This window comes from Copadichromis virginalis, linkage group LG12, assembly GCF_057382275.1.
Source record: "Copadichromis virginalis isolate Kocher_CV1m ecotype Utaka linkage group LG12, C_Virginalis_male_GT1.1, whole genome shotgun sequence".
NCBI lineage: Eukaryota > Metazoa > Chordata > Actinopteri > Cichliformes > Cichlidae > Copadichromis > Copadichromis virginalis.
Genome location: NC_140629.1, coordinates 19617730 through 19639696, shown reverse-complemented (window position 1 = coordinate 19639696; position 21967 = coordinate 19617730). Strand labels below are relative to the sequence as shown.

At 40.7% G+C, this 21967-nt stretch overlaps 1 long non-coding RNA gene across 1 annotated transcript; it reads right to left on the bottom strand.

Moving 5' to 3' along the window:
• Positions 1-6343: 6343 nt before the first annotated feature.
• LOC146696858 (uncharacterized) lies at positions 6344-20922 on the bottom strand. Its single transcript, XR_014923343.1, has 4 exons — positions 20447-20922; positions 18164-18215; positions 7710-7889; positions 6344-7606 (listed from the first exon to the last, which is right to left on the bottom strand). It is a non-coding gene; the product is annotated as an uncharacterized LOC146696858 (long non-coding RNA).
• Positions 20923-21967: the final 1045 nt, after the last annotated feature.

The window sequence follows — 21967 nt, the reverse complement described above, 5'->3', positions numbered from 1 at the left end:
ATTGCAGGTTTTATCACTATGGTTATCTAATAGCCTCTGCTAACTGCTCTTGAGCATTACAAGCATTTAATGTGGCTATCATTGACAGGGTCATTAAGTGTTATCTGATGTGATTGTTATTCACTAAAGGGAGGCATTAAAATGTGAACACATTATGTCTGTGTGTTTCCTAGCGATGATTGGAATTTTATATTTTTTGTGTCGATGTCCATCCCTCTTACTGTATTTGTTTAGCTTTGAATACATTCACAGATAAAATGTTTTTTTCTCGCCGGCGCTGTGGTTAATTTTGTTGTGAGAAGAGCTTTTGATGAGCAAGTCCAGGCTTCTGGGGGTGTTCTCAGAGGTGTCAGAGTGCCAGAAATGGTGAGACACAAAGCGTTGATTGGGCTGAGGTGGGTGCATTTGGAGATGCAGGGGGGGGAAATCTGACTATTAGGATGCCCATTTGGATCTGTGATTTTTTTTGTTACAGAGACTTTCCCTGTAGCATCGAAGGAAAAAGCTGACTTTTTTTGCTTTATATGTAAAGAAGGTACAGTCCCCCACCCCAACCCCACTCCATAAGGAATACAGAATAATTGTACAGAACAAAGCTTCCCCTCACGTTTAAGGTCAAATCCTTGCTTTCTGTCTAATGAAAAAGCAAGCAAACAAACCCTCATATAGCGATAACCGTATAATGAAGAACAGTTTTGCCACCAAACATTCTGCATATTATCAGCTGTAACATCTGTGATATACTCATTGCTGTCACACTTGTCAGCATTCGTTGTGGATCTCTGTGGGGTCAGAGGTCACAGGTGGTCTCAGCAGGGAGGGCAAACCAAAGCTGGGCCTTCTTGTGCTTTTCACAGAAATGCCTTCATGATCTCCGAACGAGGGGCCTTGCTCCTGAAGGCCAACCCCTGTTGGCCCTCTAATCCTGTCTAAATGAACCAGGAAGATGGCTTCTCTGCTCTCTCTCTCTGACCTTTGGGTCCTTCAACACCTCCCAGTATGTGAGAGGATTAGTAAAGCAGGCCTCTAGCATCCCTGCTGTCTCAGTGTAGAGCTGACCCACAACCCTGTGGCCAGGTGGAGCTGTGCAGTGGGTGGATACCGAGGACTGAATTAGCCTCTCTCTTCCTCCCTAAATGAGGTGTCTTGAGGGGCGCCAGGTAAGACAAGTCGCAAGGGGTCGGCAAACCCCTGTGGTCTTACACAAAAAAGAGGCAGAAGATCACCTGCCGCTTTCTAGATCAAATGAGGGCTTAAATAGGGGGTTCTTCTCTTGTCAAATCTCTCTCCATGAATACTCAGGAAGACCAGAGACTACTGTATAGCCTCCCCCAGTCTTGGCCTCCTGTAGACCCAAGACCCTGTTGACTGCTAACACCCCTGTACTTCACCCAGGTCCCCTCACAGTAGCCATCAAGCTCTTAATTCCTACTCTCAGCCCATCACTAAGTACTCTGTGCATAATGGACCTATAATCAACCCCTGTCCAATGGAGCCTTTTCTCTCAGCATGTCTGCACTCATGTTGAGCTTGCATGTCGAGTTGCAATGAGATGCTAATTAGACTTCATATCTACAGGGCTAATCTGTGTGTTCACATTCAGGTGCTTTTAATCCACTCCATAGCCGAGCAGCTTGCTAATTTGCAGGTAGTATTACCATATACTGGTCAAGGGAAAAGGGTAAGATTATTTTATTTGATGAAATATGATGTAGAGATGTTTGAAGGTAGCTGCTGGGATACATTTAAAGGAGTAATTTCTAAGCCTATGCACAATATGTTCTACTACTTTATGGTTAATGGTTAGATCCTGCTCCTGCTACCAAATAACCTCATCAACCTGTACTGTATGACAAGGTAAGTGAGAGGTGGGGCGATCTAGGTGCCTAACACAATGCCCCTTGTCAGTCAGCCTCATTCCTGGGGGTGAAGAGGGGAGAGGGAGGGTGCAACAGAGGCAGCCACAGGCCCTTTGGTCTCTGCGATTGGCCTTAATCCGCCAGCTAATAAGTTCAGAGAGGAGCCATATGCTGCGGTGCAATGTGTGGGGAGGGGAGTGTTGCCTCATGTTACTTACACCAGGCCGGCGCTTTCCTAGGTACCGCCCTCCCACGGTCTGTGCCTTTGTACTGGGGGATCAGCCCTCTCCACGCTGTGAATGGTCCGAATTGATTAAACCCCACCGTATAATTGTCAGCAAATCCTAGCGAATCATTTCCCATCCATTTGAAAAGTACAATGTGCATTTCTCTTTTTCTCCTCGCTTCTTTTTCTTCCTCACCATCCCCACCCCTCAACGTCCTTCCCCTCCTGTTTTTCTTCTTCTTCTTCTTTTTTTTTTTGTAAGGTCTCCAGTTTGTCCCTGCATGCCACTCTTGGTCCCCCGTGCATGAGAGGGAAAGCAGAAGCTGTTGGAGGAAGAGGATGAGAGAAAGCAGGGTGAGGAGGCATAGGGTATGCTTGGTTGGACAGCTGGCCATAGATGAAAGTGGGCAAAGGGGACACGAGTTTTAATCTGTGGCCTAGGCCAAAGAGCAGAGTGCTTATCTGAAACCTTACCTGCCTAGGCGCAGCCAGGGAAGAGCAAGGTCACAGTAGGTCAAAGTCAGGCTGTCAAGATTTTAAGGAAGCAAAAGAAACGGAGCAACTTAACTGTGGGCATATTTTGCTGCTAAATTCAAAGCGACTTTTAGATGAGTTCAGTGTAGAATGACCTTTTATGTAAGTGTGACTTTTAGCACAGATTAAAAATCAAATGGTTTATTTTGTATACCTTTATGAGACCTTTTCAATATTTCATATATTTACATTTTTTTTTCTTTAATTTGGTTGCAGTTGCATTATTAATCTCTAAAGTAGAAACAATGAGCCTGTGATACTTCCCTTCATTAATTCATCCATGTCTTCAACAGCCTTTTATTGATCTAAGAAAGCTCTAGACATTGAGTCATGACCGTCTGACCCCACCATTTAACCTTTAACCTCAGCTATGGGCCAAAGCATTTCACAGTTTACGGAAACTAGTAATCATTTCGTTCTTTGCCCGTTTTTCAGCTGGCCTCACCGACGCTTGAAAAACATTTTTTTTTTACTTCTAACCACCCTGTGTCAATGTGCTGTGTCTCATATTCTGATATAAACAAGATCTCTTGGAGATCCTCATCACGTATGGGATCATATGCATGAAAACAGTCCCTGTCACGAATCCTGTAACCTGACATTGATCTTCAGCTTTGATCCTTGGCTTTCATTACTAGCTGAAGGGCGTTGTTTGTGAGAGCGATCTTCATGTAAAGTGCTCATAAACGATCACAGGCCATGCAGGCAGATTTATGATCATGGGGGTTAAAAGGAGCTGCGGGACAATGCAGTGTCTCATCTATGCTCATAAGCTGCGTAGGTTCTGAGTTTGAATGCTGTCACGGTGGTGGTGCGGACACTGATGGCTGAGATGACAAGAAGGCAGGAGTGAGGTGGAAAGTGCAGGAAGTTTTCGTAGATGCGTTTGATGGATAACACAACCGACTCATTGCTAATTCAAATAAAAAGTACAGTGAAAAATGTGCATATGAATAAAAAACACATATTAAGATGCTAATTCTGAATGTAGCTAGTGGTCAGGAAATGTTGGCCTCTTATTTCCATGCATAACTGTTAGCCTTGCTATCCTTGATGGAAGAAGATAATCCTCAAAGGTTGTCCCTCTAAAGACCCTATCACGAGAGTTAATTATTGTTTCCCACTCATAGTTCTGCAGTGAAAATGACTGCCCTCTTGTCAAATTGCTTCCACACTGCTTTCCATCATAGTCCTTTGAGTTAACTGGTGCTGGACTGGGGATTCCTTGGTTTAACTGCTTTAGTTGCTAGAAGACCCAGTGTATTTGCTTGTACTGTAACATCACAGTCCACCAAGGTCGCTTGTACATCTGACTGTTATTAAGCATGGACATGTGCAACTACTGTTATGATACAGGTGCGCACAGCACTAATGCATATAAGTGCATCTGTGGCTACCACCACTTGACTATTTGATATCATTTGTTTTGCTTTTTTGGTCCTAATTATTGACTGAAAATTACCATTTCATTGTGAAACGTATCCTAAACCTAACCTCACTAAACCCCATGCCGGTATTTATTTGAGCCCTAATCCTAACCTATCCTTAACGTGTCAGGCCCAAGTTTTCAATGATGTCCATTAACTAGCCTGGGAGTTCATCAGCAGGCGTCTCCTGGGAATGAGGTTATAATGTCTGGTTTGCGAACTCTGACCTCTAGTGACCATAGTGGTCTTACCCGCACATGTGCTCCTGCAACAATGCGGTCACCAATAGAACCACGTCAAGGGTCTTAAGCAAACAGATTAGGCCCGTTGTCTGTAAATAGGATGACCAGCTGCCTCACTGCCCATCACGATAATTACGTGACCCGTGAAAAAGAAAACACAAGTACTAGTTTATTGGGGACTGAAGAGGTACTGTCATTTAAAGGAATTACTTGGTAAGATGTTAATGTACGGTGGGGTGGGGGGGATTTTAACAATCTTGTTAAAAAAAAAAATCGAGAGCGCAAATCTAAAATTTTTACAATTTTTAAAGCCCAACAATTGAAGCAATGTGAAATGTTTTACGCAAACCAATAACAGTGGCACTTAAAAGAATTTAAATGGTGTGAGCTTTGTGGCACGACGACAAAGAAACACCATTCTCACCAGCAACACTTTGCAAGGGGGTCTGGGTTTTTCATTTTCTCCTTAACCCCCACTGCACAGCAATTTGTCCCCTACCATTACACAGTAACCACCCTGCCTGTGTCCACCCAGTAACTCCGGCCCTTTCAAACCAAAATCTTTGAGGGCAAGTGCGGCTGACCATACCCTCACTTGACCTTCTTTGACCATATGGAGAGAGGCAGTGGCTAGATTGAGAAGACACTGTTGAAAGGTCAGAGGTTAAATGACCAGGACTGTTTACAAGGAGTTCAAACATCAGGCTCTTGTAAATTTTTTTGTCCTCAGCCTGTTAATGACTCCAGTGACCCCAGTTAAAGACTACAGTGCATTTCCAGTGTTATATTTAAACAATACTGAACCAGTGATTGCAGTAAAGTATAAACGTGTTCAGCAGCAGTTTGTAAATACAAACGTGATGCAAGAAAAGAATATACTAATAAGCAGCCACCAGTTAAGACTTAAGTCCATCACACCTTGGCTTCTATACATTTTCTCACACGGGTTATGAATCTGATTAGCGTAGGGTTTTCTTTTCTTTGGAGACCCTCTGTTTACATAAAGAGGCCCAGTGGGACCAGCCCCTGAGGTCAGGGGGTCGAACCTTGGTTGTCAGAGAGCCTTGTGACATTTCTTTCCCACGTTTCCTGGCAGCCATTGTCCATGGAGCAGCCCTCCTCCCCCCCACACCATTAACGTTTGGCCCTGGGAGGTAGAGTGGCGTGAGAGGGAGGCCTAGGGGCGTTGGACCCTCAGCGGGTCCCTGGGAAACGGGCGTAACCAGGCAGGGCTGAGACGAGCGGGGACAGCATGGGGTCATTTTCCGGCTTGCTGCCCCTCTAAAGGGCTTTGGAGCACAGTATTGCAGTATTGGCCCCAAGAGGAGTGTTGGTGTGGAAGACTGTATAAAGGGCTTTGTTTGTGCGTGTGTGTGCATATGTGTGTGTGTGTGTGAGAGAGAAAGAGGGAGAAAATGTGTGGGTGACTCCACACCTCAGCAGGTATATATGAATATCACAATGAATATTTTACATGACGGCAATAAATTCTTGTCTTTTGATTATATTATCGGCTAATTATATTATTGGGTAAGGAAGATCAATGATGTCACAGGGCTTTTACGTAGCTTTGGCCAGTTCAGGAAAAAAGTGTGTAAAGATTTGAAAATGATGAATCAGCAATGGTAGAAACCAGCATCGAAGGTTTGGGATTGTCTACAAATCCTAAATTATTTTAATATTCTTTATGTGAGAATTTCAGAGCTTGCCAGCATTGAGAAAAGAATAAGAAAGGATGGCCTTACATAACACGGATACACACATGACTAGCGCTGAGAGCAAAGGTAGGAGCAGCTGAGGATCTTGAGGGAGAGTCACTCGGATGGTGTCACTTCTCTTCCTCCTTTTTTCCTCTTGAATGCGTGGTTAAGAATGGCAGCCGTTTTGTTTTTTATAAACAAAAACTAAACTAAAATTTAAAAAAAGATATTTTACATTGTTTTAGGTCATCGCCAGAGAATATTATGAATGTGGAAAAAAATTCTGTTCTGTTATTTCTTCTCGTTTCTACAACGTTTGCTTGTTACGTTCATCACAACTCCATTTAGTCCATTTAATTCACGATTGTTTTCTTCCTAACAAAGACTAATGGTGCACATACATATTGCTCAAGGTTGACGGAGGAGAGGAAGAGAACAGGTAAAGATTGGAATTTTTACACATGAAGAAAAAGCGAATAGCACAGTTTGTTTGTCTCCAGCAGACCATGCCGGTTCCTGAATGCTATATATAAAAGTTTCAATAAAATGTCCATTCATCCCATTGTGAGTTTACCTGGGCTGAACGTATTACCAGTAGCATATCAGCCACAAGAACTGGCCTGATAGAATCTCTCCACTCTTCCAAATCGGAGACAAAACATTGCAATCTAGTGGCTGATTGCAGCTATTTTCTTGCTGCTCTCTTTAGCAGAATTGTTTCCTGGCCCCTTTCGAATTGAGTTTATCAGGTGTTGAACAATGGAATCGCGCTGGTTTATCAGGTGTTAAACAACTGAATAGAACATCGCAGAAAAGGTCACAACTTCTCGCAAACTCAAAACCAAACTTTGTTTCATTTTCATTGCGGGATGAGGCCACAAAACCTTTAGATATGAAAAAAAAGAAGTAGTCCTGGCTGCTTTGGATGCACTACAGTATTTCTTGTTGAGCAGTCCTGATGCGTGGGAGGGTGCCATTTTATTTTCAGATGTATTTATTCATGGATCTGACATTTTAAACAACCTCTGTGTGCCTGCAGAGTTACAAACCAAGCTAATTTGCTATCATATTCCATACGTTTAAAGCTCTATCACATCCCATAGGCTGTGAGATCTGAAGACTATTCACTAGCCGTCTTTCTCGCTTCGCCTCCCGCACTCCCAAAGCCTGAACCTGAACTTGGGAGTGCAGGCAGAGATTTATATGCATGCCCCTCCTTTGATGGCAGGGTAAATATTCACACAGACAGCCAAGGTGCCCCCTTCATTACCCATGTGCTGTGTGTTTGCCCACCAGTTAAATTCTTAAGGGGATTGTTTGGGGAGATGAATGGGGCCAAAGTGCTGAAGGACGTATCGGAGTTCAGCAAACAAAACATCCTCCGATTGGCTCAGCAGCAGCAGCTTGGTCCAGTGAGCAAAGTTGGCTGCACGGGGGGTGGAGGTGGGGTGAGGGGGTGCGGTTAAGGGGAGGGTGGGGGGTGGGGGGACGAGCCGTTCTACGGTTTCGCCTGTCAATTAAGGCTGCTGTGAATGGCTAGGAGGTGGAGAGCTCCAGGCTGCGCTTGCCATCTCCTTGGTCCTGTTGGATCTGTGGAGATAGCTGAGGTGCCGTTCACCTCAAATAGGAAAACCACTGTCAATATTCATCTATTTAATAACCCTGCATGTGCTCACGGTGGCTTTTGAAGACTGTGGGGTCTGCATTTCCCTTTGATGTACCTTCATTGTCAGACCCTCTATCTCAAATCTTCGAAGATGGAATTGGTGACATTTTCTCTTTTTTCATTCATTCAATCCAACCTCAAAGGTTTCCTGCAGTATTTCTCTTGTCCAAGATGCTTTGTTGTATAGGGGGAGGGCATTCAAGTTGGCTGTAGTTCCTCAGTAGGATTTCTATCCCTGGGTAATGGAAGACCAGGAGATTTAGACAAGGATGGCACTGACTAAAATATACAGGGCTATATATACACACACAGAGATATATATATATATATATATTTACATCTGCTATGACTGAAGCACAGATTGCACTATATTGCTATAATTCTGAGTTTTTTTCCTCTGAAGTGAAAAACACAAAGATGCACTGGTGCACGTATCTGTATACACACATTCATCCACTCGGACGCACAACTCAGTGTCACAATAACACCAATACCACATTGTAGCCCAGGTGAGGCCAGCACTGTCAGTAGAAAATAATGAATATTACACATTTTAGGCCCCTATTCCAGGAACTGTACTGAGTGTTAGGGCTCACTAATTAATCTGTTTGGCTTCATTATTTTCATTATTTGATATTGTTTTTTATGTACGGTAGTAGCTGTCAGGGCTTGACAAAGGTACTGAGGTCTTCAGCATCCTGATCCTCAAGTCCAGGAATTCTACCAAGGGTGACTGCTAAATGACGAGTTTGCTAAGTCATCTGTTTGGTTTTATTACAACATGAAAATCAATCCAAAGGCACTGCAATTCAGTCCAATCCAGTTTTTCCCCTCATAACACCAATTCATGAAAACCAGTGTGCTTCTTTAAAAAAAAACACACACAGCTGAAAACACATCTATTTCGACAGGCGTTTGGATAATGTTCTTGTGAATTATGGTGTTTCTGTGTGATGTATTTTTAATACCCTTGTAAAACACTTTGTAATAGATTCTTGTCTTAAAAAGTTTTAGTTACGTACGTACTTACTTTCCTTATCCTGTAAGGTAAAGACTACACAATATTGAAGGATAACCCCAACAATCAGATAAAGCACGTAATTATATACATATATTGATTTGAGAGCTCCTCATAGAGAAACAGCCAGACTTTTGTTTGCTGGCAAATGTTTCATTTCAATATATGGAGCTTTCACTATAAAAATAGCATAAATATATTTATATATAAAATATATGGTATAAGGTTTAATATAAAGCACTGAAATGTTATAACGATAAACACATCACACTAGGATGAAGCGGATGAATTAAAAGAACAATGCTTGGTTATGCTTTATCGGTTTCTCTGTTATAGTAGCAAAATGTGTGTAAGTGTAGTGGAGACACAATTTTCATGTAATGTATGTAATGTATATTTTTGTTCTTTAAAATTTAGTAGATGTAACACTTGGTTTGTGGTGATGGCTGCTACACTGCAGTAATGCAAACACATTTACTGGGATACTAAGAACCCTCAAATGATTATGTTATGATATATGATACACAGGTGCATCAAACTTACTTTTAAATGAATGCATAATCACTTACCTTTCTTTTAATTCAATGAGCTAAAAATAGACATTCAAATTTAATGAACCACGTGTAAAATAGGCTGAAATATTTTTATTTTTCAATATTATGTCTTATTACATGTTCATAACAGAGCATAGCGGCTCTACACAAAGTATAAAACCTTCAAATAAACTAAACAAATATATTATATTGTTGTTGTTGTTGTTTTTTTATGTAAACAATTTATCAAGATCTACAAATGTGTTTAACTTTACATACATTTTGGTACATATGTAGTGAATCTATATTCATCTCACAGTGAATATCGTGTATCTTATTGAAAAATCGTAACTATTAATAGCTTCACTGCAATTTTCGTGCTTACAAAGCCAGGTGGTAGGCCAGTTCTGGCCACTGGGTCACATGTTTGACACCCTTAATGTAAAGTCTATGTATAGAGTCCCAGTGAAATGAATATCATAGCTGTTTCCTCACGACAGAATATCTTTCGAGGTTTGTCTGGAGAAGGACATAACTGTGGAGCCGGCGCTCCTGAGCGTGCAGCTGCAATGTCTAACAACTTCCTCCGTTTCTCATATTCAGCTAATTTGAGTTTTCACATCTCTCCGTGGTGCTGTGCGCTCTATACATCTTCACCCACCATCCCCTCACATTTTCACTCCGTGCACTCTCACTCTGGAGGACCTATACACTCTCAGATAAGAGCAAATGAAGTCTCGTCTGCACAATTTGAAGCGCTGCTTTGTAGCTGAAAGTGAAATGGCAGCACCGCTCCTCTCTGCTCCTCTCCGTCTGGTAAAATAAGGGCCCTCTCGTTAAAAGCACTTTACCTGTGCTCCCTCTATGGATCATTATTCTCATTAAACAGATTTGGGGTTACATTCAAATCACAATTACTCCGAGCACTAACTGTTAATGGGCACAAGGGTTGAAAGAGTAAGAGAAATGTTTCTGACATTTCTTTTTATATCTCTCTTTGAGCGTGGAAGAGAACACATCAAAAGGTGCAAGGTGAGGCATAAACTCACCTAAACCAGGATGAGGATTCATTTCAAAGATGTGCAATATTGAACTGTACCTGAAATCACAGCCAAGGAATTTAATCTTTTCGCTGGATTTTAATCTTTCCCTCCGCTGGGGACAGTTTCTTACATAATGAGTATGTGTTTAAAATGTAGAAATGAGTTTTCTCTCCTGGCTCGACATTTTTTGAACCGATTTGACCTTTCGGTACTTAGTGAAAGTTTTTTTTTCTCTTTACAATATATAGCCCACACTACTCTGCTTCTGCGCGGTTGTGTGTGATTGTCTGAGGAGTGTTGTATATAGGGCTGGGTATCGTCACTGATTTCTAGAATCGATTCAATTCCGATTCACAAGGTCCCAAATCGATTCGATCCACGATTCGATTTAATTCGATTTGATTCGATTCGATTCTGGGAAATTTTGACAGTCAGAAATATTATAATTCAGATCAGTACATTTACATATTTTTGTATCTATTAAAAGGAAGCTGACACACGCAAGACTTTATCAAAGGTGTGAGCATCACAGCAGATGCCTTTGTGTCAAAGTAGCTGAAGATAAAACACAGAAAAACATGAAGGTGATTTTCCTGGCCTGGGATTTTATAAAAATATTCTGCAGTACATCAAAAACGAAAGAAAACCATTAATCAACATATGAACATCACCTCTGAAGTTACAGCGGTTTTATTAGAGACACGGTTAAGCGTTTTGCATTTTGCTTAATTTTAAAAAGTTTAAATTTGTTCAATATTGAACGGCAGAAATTAGGTTTACTTTTCGGAAGTAAGTAAAAGGGGAAAAAAAACGTCGGCCGACAGCGCTGTAAACAACGGTAGACTTGTGTGTAACAAGCAAGCGAATAATGAAGAAAAGAGAGAGAGAGAGAGAGAGAGAGAGAGAGAGAGCTGTGCATGAAGTGTGATTTTTATCCTGAAAAGTCAGCAAAAGTCAGAGGGAATTCATGACGATGTTTATGTGAAGCGTGGTTTGGATCTTCTTTTGCTCCTGGTTCGGTCAATATTGTTTGGAGAGAGATAAAACTAACAGCCATATGATCAGCGCAAAAAGGGCGTAAACACACAGCGCGGACCCGCGGATCAGAATCAGCGAGCTGTCGGCTTTCAGCCCCGACCGTCAGCTGAGAAAAGCGACATCTAACTGATCCTGATCCGTCGGCGCTGTGTGTTTACGTCTTTGTGCAGAAGCCGTGCACCTGCTCTCATTTACTGTCTTAGCTGTTTGGTGGTTGTTGAAATTTTGTGATCTTTCACCTGAGATTCTGGCATTTCGGGCAAAATAAATTAATATTAAAAAATCGATTCAGGATTTTAATGAATCGATTTTACGTTATCCAAGCTAGAATCGATTTTAATCGATAAATCGATTATAAAAACCCACCCCTAGTTGTATATGTACCAGATAGTTGAGAACACCCCCCTGGGCCCTCCTGCACAATGCCAAGAAAAGTGCAGGCAAGATACTTTCATCTGTTCACCACCAAACTCCTGCTGGGTGTGTGTGTGTGTGAATGTATGTGTGTGTTTGTGGTGTGTCTCTGAGCTGTAAAGGAGGCAGATATGTCACCTTGGGCACTGCAACACAGGGAGGAAACTACTTTTTTTTTCTCTTCTTGCATTACAGATACAGTAACTAGTCCTAATTTGGTACTTGATATACAGCTTTCACAATATTTAAGTAAGTCTCTGAACTTTGTATCAAGTGTTCCTCAAATAAAACCCTTTTAAAAGTCGCACACTCACTTCTTCCTGTGAGAATTCCTTTTTTTATTTATTAACCTGCAGACTGCCTCAGGAAAAGAGTCTCATATGAAGTGTCATTGATGACCAAAAGAAATCAAAATGTGGATGCGCCTTACGATAGATGTGTGTGTGCCTGTGTGTGTGTGTTTTAAAAAATTAGAATATGCAGTAAGTACACAATTTAGCAATTTGTGCACATTGGTGAGCATTTATGTGGCTTCACTTCACTGCTACTATGTTGCATGTTTGTGTGTTTGTGTGTGCGCGCGTTTTTGCAGTATGTGTGAGGGCCTCTCCTGGTGACTGCCTAGGGCAATAGCACAGGATGTAATCCCGTGTATGCCTCCAGTCTCTTAGCTGCCTGCGTAGATGTGGAGGAACGTTTTAGCCCCTGCAGTGTGCCGTAGGGCAAAAGTGCTCACCCTCCCGTACTGCTAACAGACAGCAGCTGTTGCAGCACCGACACACTTTCTTCTTCACTCTCTCTCTCTCTCTATTTCTGTCTGTGTGGCACAGTTCGATTTGCAGCAATGAGAGATGGCTTAAGGAGGGAGAAATTGACTTTTGACAGCCATTATGTTAAAGTATACACACTTCCACAAATTTGTATCAGTATCCGGAGGTGAAGAGCACTCTTCTGCCTGAAAATCAAATCATCTACTTAATGTATAGCCTTATCTTGATTGGCAGTCGGTTGTGCAAAAGCGGAGAAATACAGTGGGTAAAACATACTGATAGAGAAGCCAAATGTCACGCAGACGTCCTCGGCGCTCAATCCAGGCCCCGCAAGTGACAAATGACTTCGGCCCAACATGAAAAGCTTTGTTCGGTATGTGCATGAAAATGCATCACTTAAAATAATCAGCAAGGGAGATTGTCCAAAGTTCCGCTGTATTCTTAACAAAGCAGAAACAGATTTTTGATGTGCGCTCGGCTGCTGGGTACTAGTGTGTCTCCAACTTTTAAAAGTGACAAAAAGCAGTTAGAGCCGTAAATGTTAGAACATGGGCACACTGTACTGAAACGCTGGTCTTGATCTGTAACACATTATTATTATTAGTGTGAATGCTTGAAAAGCATTCACAGTATTGTTCTTCTAATCTTTAAACTATTTTATTATCTATTCCGTACGTTTTTGTACTCTATCTCCTTCAAAACCGTTCAACTTAGAAAAACCATTCAAACACCGTTAGATTCCTCTTCTTTTGGACATGACTGCTTCTATTTTTCTCATTTTTAACATTTATATTTTTAAAATTATTCAACTTTTTTCAACAAAAATTTCCCATGTATTTCAATGGAGAGACGCTTCAAATTCTCATTCAACTTACTCTTCTTTAAACTGTATCTACTTCCACATACATTGACATAGAGCCACCATTCAAACTTTAAAACGAAGACAAGACGTTCAACTATCCAACTTGTATTTTCAATATCTATTATACTTTTTCTTCAGTTCCAGTTTAAGTTTCATGATGTCTTTTCACCCGTTTCAGAGTTTATAATGGGTGTGTATGGGACGGAATGTTGGGGCTAGAGTGAGACAGCTCAACTGCTAGAGTGAGAGGAGCAAAAAAAATTAATCTTAAAATCTTTTTTAAAACTGCTGCTGTGTCCACAGCGTTTACTGTACAGGTATGATTTTACCCTCAAAACGTAGCCATCGCTGTCCTCTTTCATCCAATGTGTTTACTATTGTACTAGGTGTTATGGTTCTTTCATAAATGTCACCAATGCACAGCCTCCTCCCTCCAACTCTTCCATAGACTCTAATGTTAAAATGGCTCAGAAGGTTCGTTTGAAAATCAGAAGTACAGGGTGTCTTTACACTGTCACCATGTCCATATAATATACTCCACAGGCATGAAAACTGAGAATTCAGTAGACTAGACATTGCTGTCGCTCACGGTGAAAGAATTTCGTCAATACGACTTGTACTTTTCATTTGGGAGCGATTTGTTTGGGGCTGACTTTTCTGTTCATTTTAAGCAGCAAAAGTGAGGTGCATGTCTGTGTCCGTGTATGGAGCCATTGGGTGCAGTCACTATAGCAACCAGGCTCACACCTGCCTGCTTAACGAGCTCTCTCTCTCACTCTGCCAAGATTCATCTTAAACACTTCTCTTTCAACTGCTGCTGTGTCCACAGTGTTTGCTCTACAGCCATCATTTTACCCTCAAAACGTATCCATCGTTCTTCTCTTTCCAACACCGTGTCTTTCAAAAGCTCAGAGATGTAAACCTTTAAAACTGTGTGGATCCAAGTGGAGGGCTCACATTTTAGTCATTCAGTGATTCAAAGAATATGAACTTTTAATATTCATTCAGGTGTTTTCTGACTCTAAAGTTTCTTTTCTCATTTCTTAGATTTTTCTAATTTACAATTAAAACATTTTCAGCTTTTTTCCAACTTCTTCTTCTGTGTAACCTTCAGCTTTTAGCAGTTCAGCACTTTTGTTTTCACGTTAAATTCGGGTTTTTTTTTTTATCATTCAACATTTTTAACTCAAAATTCAGCAATTAATTCATTTCAGTGCATACATTCAGATTCAAGCATTCACACTGCAGTTTCTTCAGAAAATGCACTTTCTAGTTTTTAATATAAATTCCGTATTATTATTCCTGAATTATGGAATTTAACAAATACTTTAATAATAGTCATGCTTGTGTAATTATCCAGGTGTAGCTGATGGTGTCGACCTCAGATGTCAAACATAAAGCCCACTTTGATCTAAGTGGGCCAAATGAGTGAAACTCCACATTTACAGCACATTTCAGTTTTTCTACATGATAAATGTGTAAAATTACAGAACATGTTTTGGTGCACTTTGTCCCATATTTATAAAGCATAAAGTTTTTTTTTCCTTTTGTTAAAACTGAAATTTCTATAGTAGACTGTAAAACACATTTTAAGTATGTAGTATGAATAGATATGGGCAAGATCTTTATCAGCAGGAAAAGCTGTTAAACTTATAACAATAGAGTTAAGAAATTTAGGCCCTCCTTCATGTTTTCCAAATCTTTTCAACAGGCTGGACTGGAATCTTTGTCAGGCTCCTTCTAGCCCCTGGGCCTTATGTTTGACACCCCTGGTGCAGACAGAAGAACTTCCCCTGTTTACAATGTCAAAATAGCTTTTAGTGTTTGCTCTGAAACCTGTTAAAGGCTAAATCTAAAGTTCCTGTGTCATTACCCTTGACTAACAGGTTCAGCTTTATCACGGCCTGACCTCCTGTGGCGCTTGTCAGTGATGACGTTCACGAAGGAAGGCTGGAGGAGTGACAGGTGGTCCTCGTGATAACTATCCATCCGCCACCTTCTGTCTCACTATGGTGCGACCCTGTGTCACTGATCTCATCTCTGATGTCTGCGGTTGCATCAGAACGCGGTGAAAAGAAGGATCAAGAGGTGTCATGATCGATAGGTCAGAATGAGAACGTGCTGAAAGGTCAGCGCTAATTGATTCCCACATTATTGTGCTGCACCCTCTGTGCTGCTGCGTCTTGTTGAGTGTTGCGGGATATCAGAACCCCTGTGTATTTTTAATAACATCAACCGATCCTAATTATTCGCTCTGCTCTGGCAGAAGAGGCCGGCCGTGACATTTTCTTCATCTGCGCGCGATGTGTTATCTTATCTGCACAGCCCTCGCAAACTCTGACCTGTCTCTCTCTGTGACTGTTCCTTGTTAGGAGGAAAGTCTGCTTGCCCCCCTGCTGCATGTAACCTCTGCCATGCAACCATCATTAGTGACTGATAGTGGGTGTACGCGGTTGCTGCGCGGCGCTCCGACCAGCCTTCTTGAACTCCAGGAGGCTATCGTGGAGCTTTGTGGGGTCCAAATCTTGAATCTTAGACCGCTTGGCCGAGAGCAATCCTGGCAAGACGTTCACCTGTGCTCTCGGCTCTTCATGGGAAGAGGATGGGGCCAAATCTGATTTTCACCTCTGTCTAGGATGGTGTGAAGCTCTGATGGAGTTTTGACTTGTCTGAGAAGTGTAGTGACATGAGCGGATGAAATGGATGTCAGTGGTAAGCTTAAATAGAGTACCGTGTCTTATTTAGCACAGTCATTGTCTATTTAAGACATGAGTGATTGGGGAGTGTTGTCTCCCATGGCAAACTTTTCCTTTTAATCTGGCAAAGGCCAAAAAAAGAAAAAACCCAGACTATAAATTAGTCAGAGTGGACCTCTAAAAAACAAACAAACAAAACAGCCCCCCACATGCAATACTAGCTTAACCAACTGAAAACCAGGTACACTGAAAAAAATGTTTTGTTCAATTTACTCAATTTTTTTATGACAAGTGGTTGCACGAAATAAATTTGTTTGAATCCATAAATATTTTTTAAGTACACTGAATTTAATTTAAGCGAGTAAAACCAACATATATTTTTAAGCTACTTTAACTTAACTGTTGTGGATACGTCTTAGTCAAATATTATTAGTAAGTCCAACTAAGGTCGTGTTAAATGTACCAGAATAATTTGTTTCCTTTACACTTATGTCCCAAACTTATATTCAAATCAATCAAATTGTTAATTTCTCTCTATTTCAATTAAGTTAAGTTTACTTAAAAAATATTGCTTACCCTGATTTGTAGTTTTTAAAAACGTCAATAATGAAAACTACAACATTCTTTCACATCATTTATTAATGCAAAATTTGTTGCAAACAGAATAAGAATCCACATCTCTAAGGGAAATTGCTGCAATTTGTATAATACAAATTACAAAACTTTTGCCTATGAACTAGTAGCTTTAAAAAGCTGTATTCAAACAAAACAGAAACAACAGACAAGAGAAATGTTAACCAATGTTTCTCTTCCTCTAAAAAAGAAAAAAAAAAAAACTCCTTACATAAAAGAATAAAACACTACCAGCAGTATAATGTATCACAATTAGAAACTGATGCATCCACAAACTAACCAGTTTCAGACTTGCTGTTCTGCGATCCATATTTAGAAATTGCATTTTAATAAGGTAATTAGACTTAAAATTAAACTTGTGTTTTCCTTACTGCTTATTGACCACTGTCTTTCCATTCTAGTCCTTCCTTGAAGATTCTGAATGTTTTACATATTTTCTGACCTAACATACTCGCTTCAAAACAATTAATAGTCTTTAAAGTGTTACCAGTGTGCTGCAGTGTGGTAATCATGAATTTTTTTTGTTTTTTTTATCCAGTTGAGTTAACACTGATTATACGCAGGGCAGCAGCTATAACTGAATAATTACAAAGTTGCTCTTCAAGCTACTCAAATGTACCACACGTGAAACATTCATTATTGAAAGTTAAAATGTTCAATCGAAACATAACACAGAACAAATGATGGTTGTACAAGAGTTTCACTCCTATTCACAAGAGCACCAGTCATTGGTAATTTACATAACAGCATTCTCTTGATGTTATTTCTTCATTAAATGCTACAATGCAATTGCCATCACTTCATAAAGCATGATTATCATATGGGTTAGTATACAGTGCATGAAGGATGTTACTACTGTTAATCAAAGAAGAAATGAATGGCATCAGTCCATTTAACGGGTTTAAAGGGTTTTAAAAAGCAGATATTTGTCTGTTTCAGGTGGTTGGCAACACATTTTCCTGTGCTCTTTGTCCACTGGTGGGAGTGTCTCACCTGTGAGGTCAGCGGGGCAGAACTCTGCCATCAGCAACAGAGAGCAGAGAAAATTTAGATGTGCAACTAAAAACATGCTTGCCATGTAAGCCCCAAACATCTCTGAAATTGCTCTGCAAACTTCAGAGTACTTATACTTCAGGAGTCCTGTGGGTACCGTAAAGACTCATGTATGCAAACAAACCACATTTTTTTTTGCAATCTGATCCTTTTTCTCTTGGCTGTTTCCTTCAGGGATCACCACAGTGAATGATCCACCTCCATCTAACCCTATGCTCTGCATCCTCTTAACTCACAAGAACTAAATTCCTGTTTTTCATTTCACTTTCGCAAGTTTTTTTTTCTTTTGTCCTGGATAAAAGAAATTTAATCATATATATTAATTGATATTAATTAATATCAATATTAATAATCACAAGAACCCTTAAGATGAGATAGATAAACTTGTCCCTGCAATACTGTGACAAATACTGTTGTGATAAATATGTAAGGAATTTGCATGTACTTACCAAAATAACACCGTCTTCTTGAATAAACAGTAACACATAAGGGGAAGAAAATCTGCCAGAAAAGGAAGACAAATAAAAAAAAAAAAAAACTTTAGAAAGACAAACAATTACCGTTTCCAAGCCATTAGTGCATTACTTCATGATACTCCCTTGTAACAAAACAAATCTTACTTGTGCCTCTGTGCAAACTACAGATGGCACGATACCACTTTTTTATGTCCGATACCGATATCATAAATTTGATTATCTGCCGATGCCGATATGAATCCGATATAGTGTATTTTATAATAAATAAAACTGTTTTTATAAATATTTTACTGCATTTTGTGTAAGTTCATACTCAGTTTTAAAAACAAAACATTAAAGCTATTCTGTTATACCTGTATGCAAAAAATACACTGCACCCAAAATATTTTATACTTCAGCAATACTGATCAACCTAAAAAACTTACACCATCCTCCTTATTCAGGTATTCTAAACAGTACATAGAAATATTAAACTAACTAATAGGACTGCCAACTCCCAGCAAAAATATTAGGAAACCACCCCGCACCCTCCGCCTGATAATGCTTAATTGACGTAATCTACTTTAATGCACAGAAATCAATTATTTTTCTATAATAATTTGATTCAACATTTTTCTTCAATACAGTTGCAGACAGCGCAGATGGTACCTTCCCAAAGGAAAAAGTGCTATATGTACTACTATTACTAGGGCATATATTAGACTTAATATTTACTACATACAATAATGGATCTCTATACATTTAACCAGATCACCACTTTGGTAGTAAGATTTAGAATAATTATTTATTAAAAGCTAGACATTTTAAATGAGAATAAGAAAGAAAATTATGTCTTTGTGTCTCCCTTTCCCTGTTAATGCCCTACCTGGCCCCCTGGCAAAACTTTGCTAGATCCGCCCCTGCACAGTTACCAGCTGTCAGCTACCTAAAAAAGGATCCTGGAGTTATTTGTCTCTCAGAAACAGTTCATAACTTCCCTTCAACTCATTCATGTGACCTAAAATGTAAACCTGTTTCTTCATTACCTGTTCAGCTCTAATGATTCAGTAAAAACTTCTCCTGGTTTCACCTTCATGTTTCCTTCTCACCACATATCCAAACTATCATGACCAGCAGCTATTACGGCTGTGGCTCCAGAAAACATAAGCGGATACTAGAAGTAATATTAAAAAATTCTAGCAACAGCTTATCAAGCTTAAACGTGCTGCTGTTGTTTATCTGCCGTTTTCCTCTTTCTAGCGCAAACTGGGTGACTAACAAATGAGAGAGACTAGCGACAGAAAAGCCGATCACCTGATAATCGATCAGTTTCATGATTGAAGTAGCAACAGGAGAGGGAGGGGGGAGAATGAGGGAAGAAGTTTTAGCTGTTCAGCATGAAGACACCGAATAACTCCAGCTTTGTGTCTTTTTTCATTCTAGCTGAAGTATAAAACAAATCGCTTCCTTTCCCCCTCAATACAAAACTCCGACAGCCAGTCCAGCTGTGGCTCCATACATCGGTTGTTAAGCTCAACATGGAAATACTATGCAAACATAAAGAGATGAACTTACACACTTGCTTTACTTCTCTGTGTTAGTTTTCTCTGAGATTAAATGCAGCGGTTTGGAAGCACGTAGCGAGGCTTTAAATGCTAAACCAGACCGCTGACAGGTCTTGCATTCAACAGCTCTATCAAGTGAAGCAACTTCTTTTCTGAGTTAATTTCAGTTCTGACAAACATCACTCTCAGTGCCTTTTGATCTCACATTTTTGGCAACCACTGAGTTATTCTCCTCCACAGTTTACAACCATTATTTTTTTCTGCACAAAAGACGTTGTGCAACGCCAATCCTACTTATTTCCTACTGCACCCCTGACTGTGCAGGTGCGTTCAGAAGCCCCCTCCCCCGCCCGACTATTCCTTAATGCCAATGTTGTGGCGGGAGGGACGATTTCTCAACTTAAAACTGCAGGCGACTGTACAGTGAACTTTACAGCTAACTACAGAGAAATTGCCTCGTTCCATATAGTACAAAGTGTGCCACAAGAACTAAGCTAAAAACATATGACATTTTAACGCATCAATACAATTACTCTTTTAATAGAGCAGTAGCTAATAGAGCACATAGCTAGCTTAAGTCAAATTCATGACAAAGTTCAGAGGTGTACAACTACTTAGACTTCTTTCTCCATGTGCACACGTCTTAAAGAGTCAACATGCTTTGACTGAGGTAAAAAAATAAAACAAAAACGACCGTAAAAGGTTTACTTACCGAAGCTAGACCACCTTTATATGAAGTTGTGCGATTAACTTAAGCCCGCTTGCAGCACACAAAGAGTCCGCTTCTTCAGTCCGCGCGCAAAATGGTGGCCTGTCCTAACGCATGCGCAAAATGGCCCAGCAGGAGGCTATGAAAAACATACTTAAGCATTTTGAGCTACATTTAATTAACTAAAATTAATTGGATTAAAACGCAGGGAATGTATTCTGGAGTTACTCGAATTATATATGTAGACAGGAATTACTCATTTGAATTGAAAAGATATACCAAAATATAATATGCTATATTTAAAAGGAGACAATATCACTTTTTTCAGTGTACAGGCAACTACACAGCTCCTTTTGACCCTCTAAACCTGTTTTGTCCAGCACTACTTCTCTGAAATAGCATTAGCATAACTCTCCAGCCCATAGAGGTAATGATGGCGTGAAATTATGGCTGCCTCAGCAGACCTTATTCCCCTCTCTGCACTCCCTCCCTCTGGGTCCAAGGCCTCAGCCTTCGACTGAGACTGTCTCCCAAGCCTTCTTTCTCTCCATCCCCTCTCCCTCTCTTCTTCTTTGCCTTCCAGTTCCATTCAAAGGGAATGTGTAACTGAATTTGAAATTGAGTGCCCTTCTTTCAAGGACCACGGCTAATGAGACGTTTTGCCTTGAAATCCAGACTGGATGAGGGAGACCCTGATGGGCAAGGCCTGGAGATGATAGCCACCTTGTATGTCAGGTGTAAGGCTGTCCGGATCTCTCACCACTGTGAAGGGGAAAGGTGGTTCTATAGGAGTGAGAAATAAGGATAAGCCTTCGTAGAATGAGCACTCTTCTCTGGGTCACCTGGGCTGCCATTGTGAATCCAAGAGCCAATCTGAAATAATATGCCCCTGTGATCTGCATCAATGTGCAAAGAGAAGACTAACACCAGCCAGGCCTCCCCCTTTTGCATACATATATTAGAAGCCCATAAGGGTCTGTAGAGACATAGGAGGTGAGGTGACAATTAGACCAAGATGGAAGAAAGTACACTGTAGTGGGTCTGAGTGAGTGAGATGAGGAACGATGCAGGACGGAAAGATGTAGGAGAAAGAGATGGAAAAGGGGGACGGACCCATAGAAACAGGTACACTTGACAGTTTGCGGTCTTGGGATCATCCAAGAGACTCTGCATGGGTGCGATGATGAAAGGAATCGGGAGCTTTGCGTCCTAGGAGTTCACCCTTTAATCAGGGGCCCAGAGGAGAGAACCTTGCAGCCTGGGGGCCCCTGAACGCTGCTAGCAACTGTCATGCTAATGAAAGAGGCTCAGGGTGTGAATGGAGAGGCTAGCTTGTTACCAGTGTGCTAATTAATGCATGTGCCAGGGCTGTGTGTGTGTGTTCATGTACGGGTTTTATGCATTTTAATGAGGTGTCTGTGTACGTGTGAGAGTGTGCATGCTTGTTGGGATGAGTGGGATTCGAATCGTGGAGTGAGACGGATGTGCGACCAGGTTTAAAAATAGGGGCTCAAGAGTGCAGAA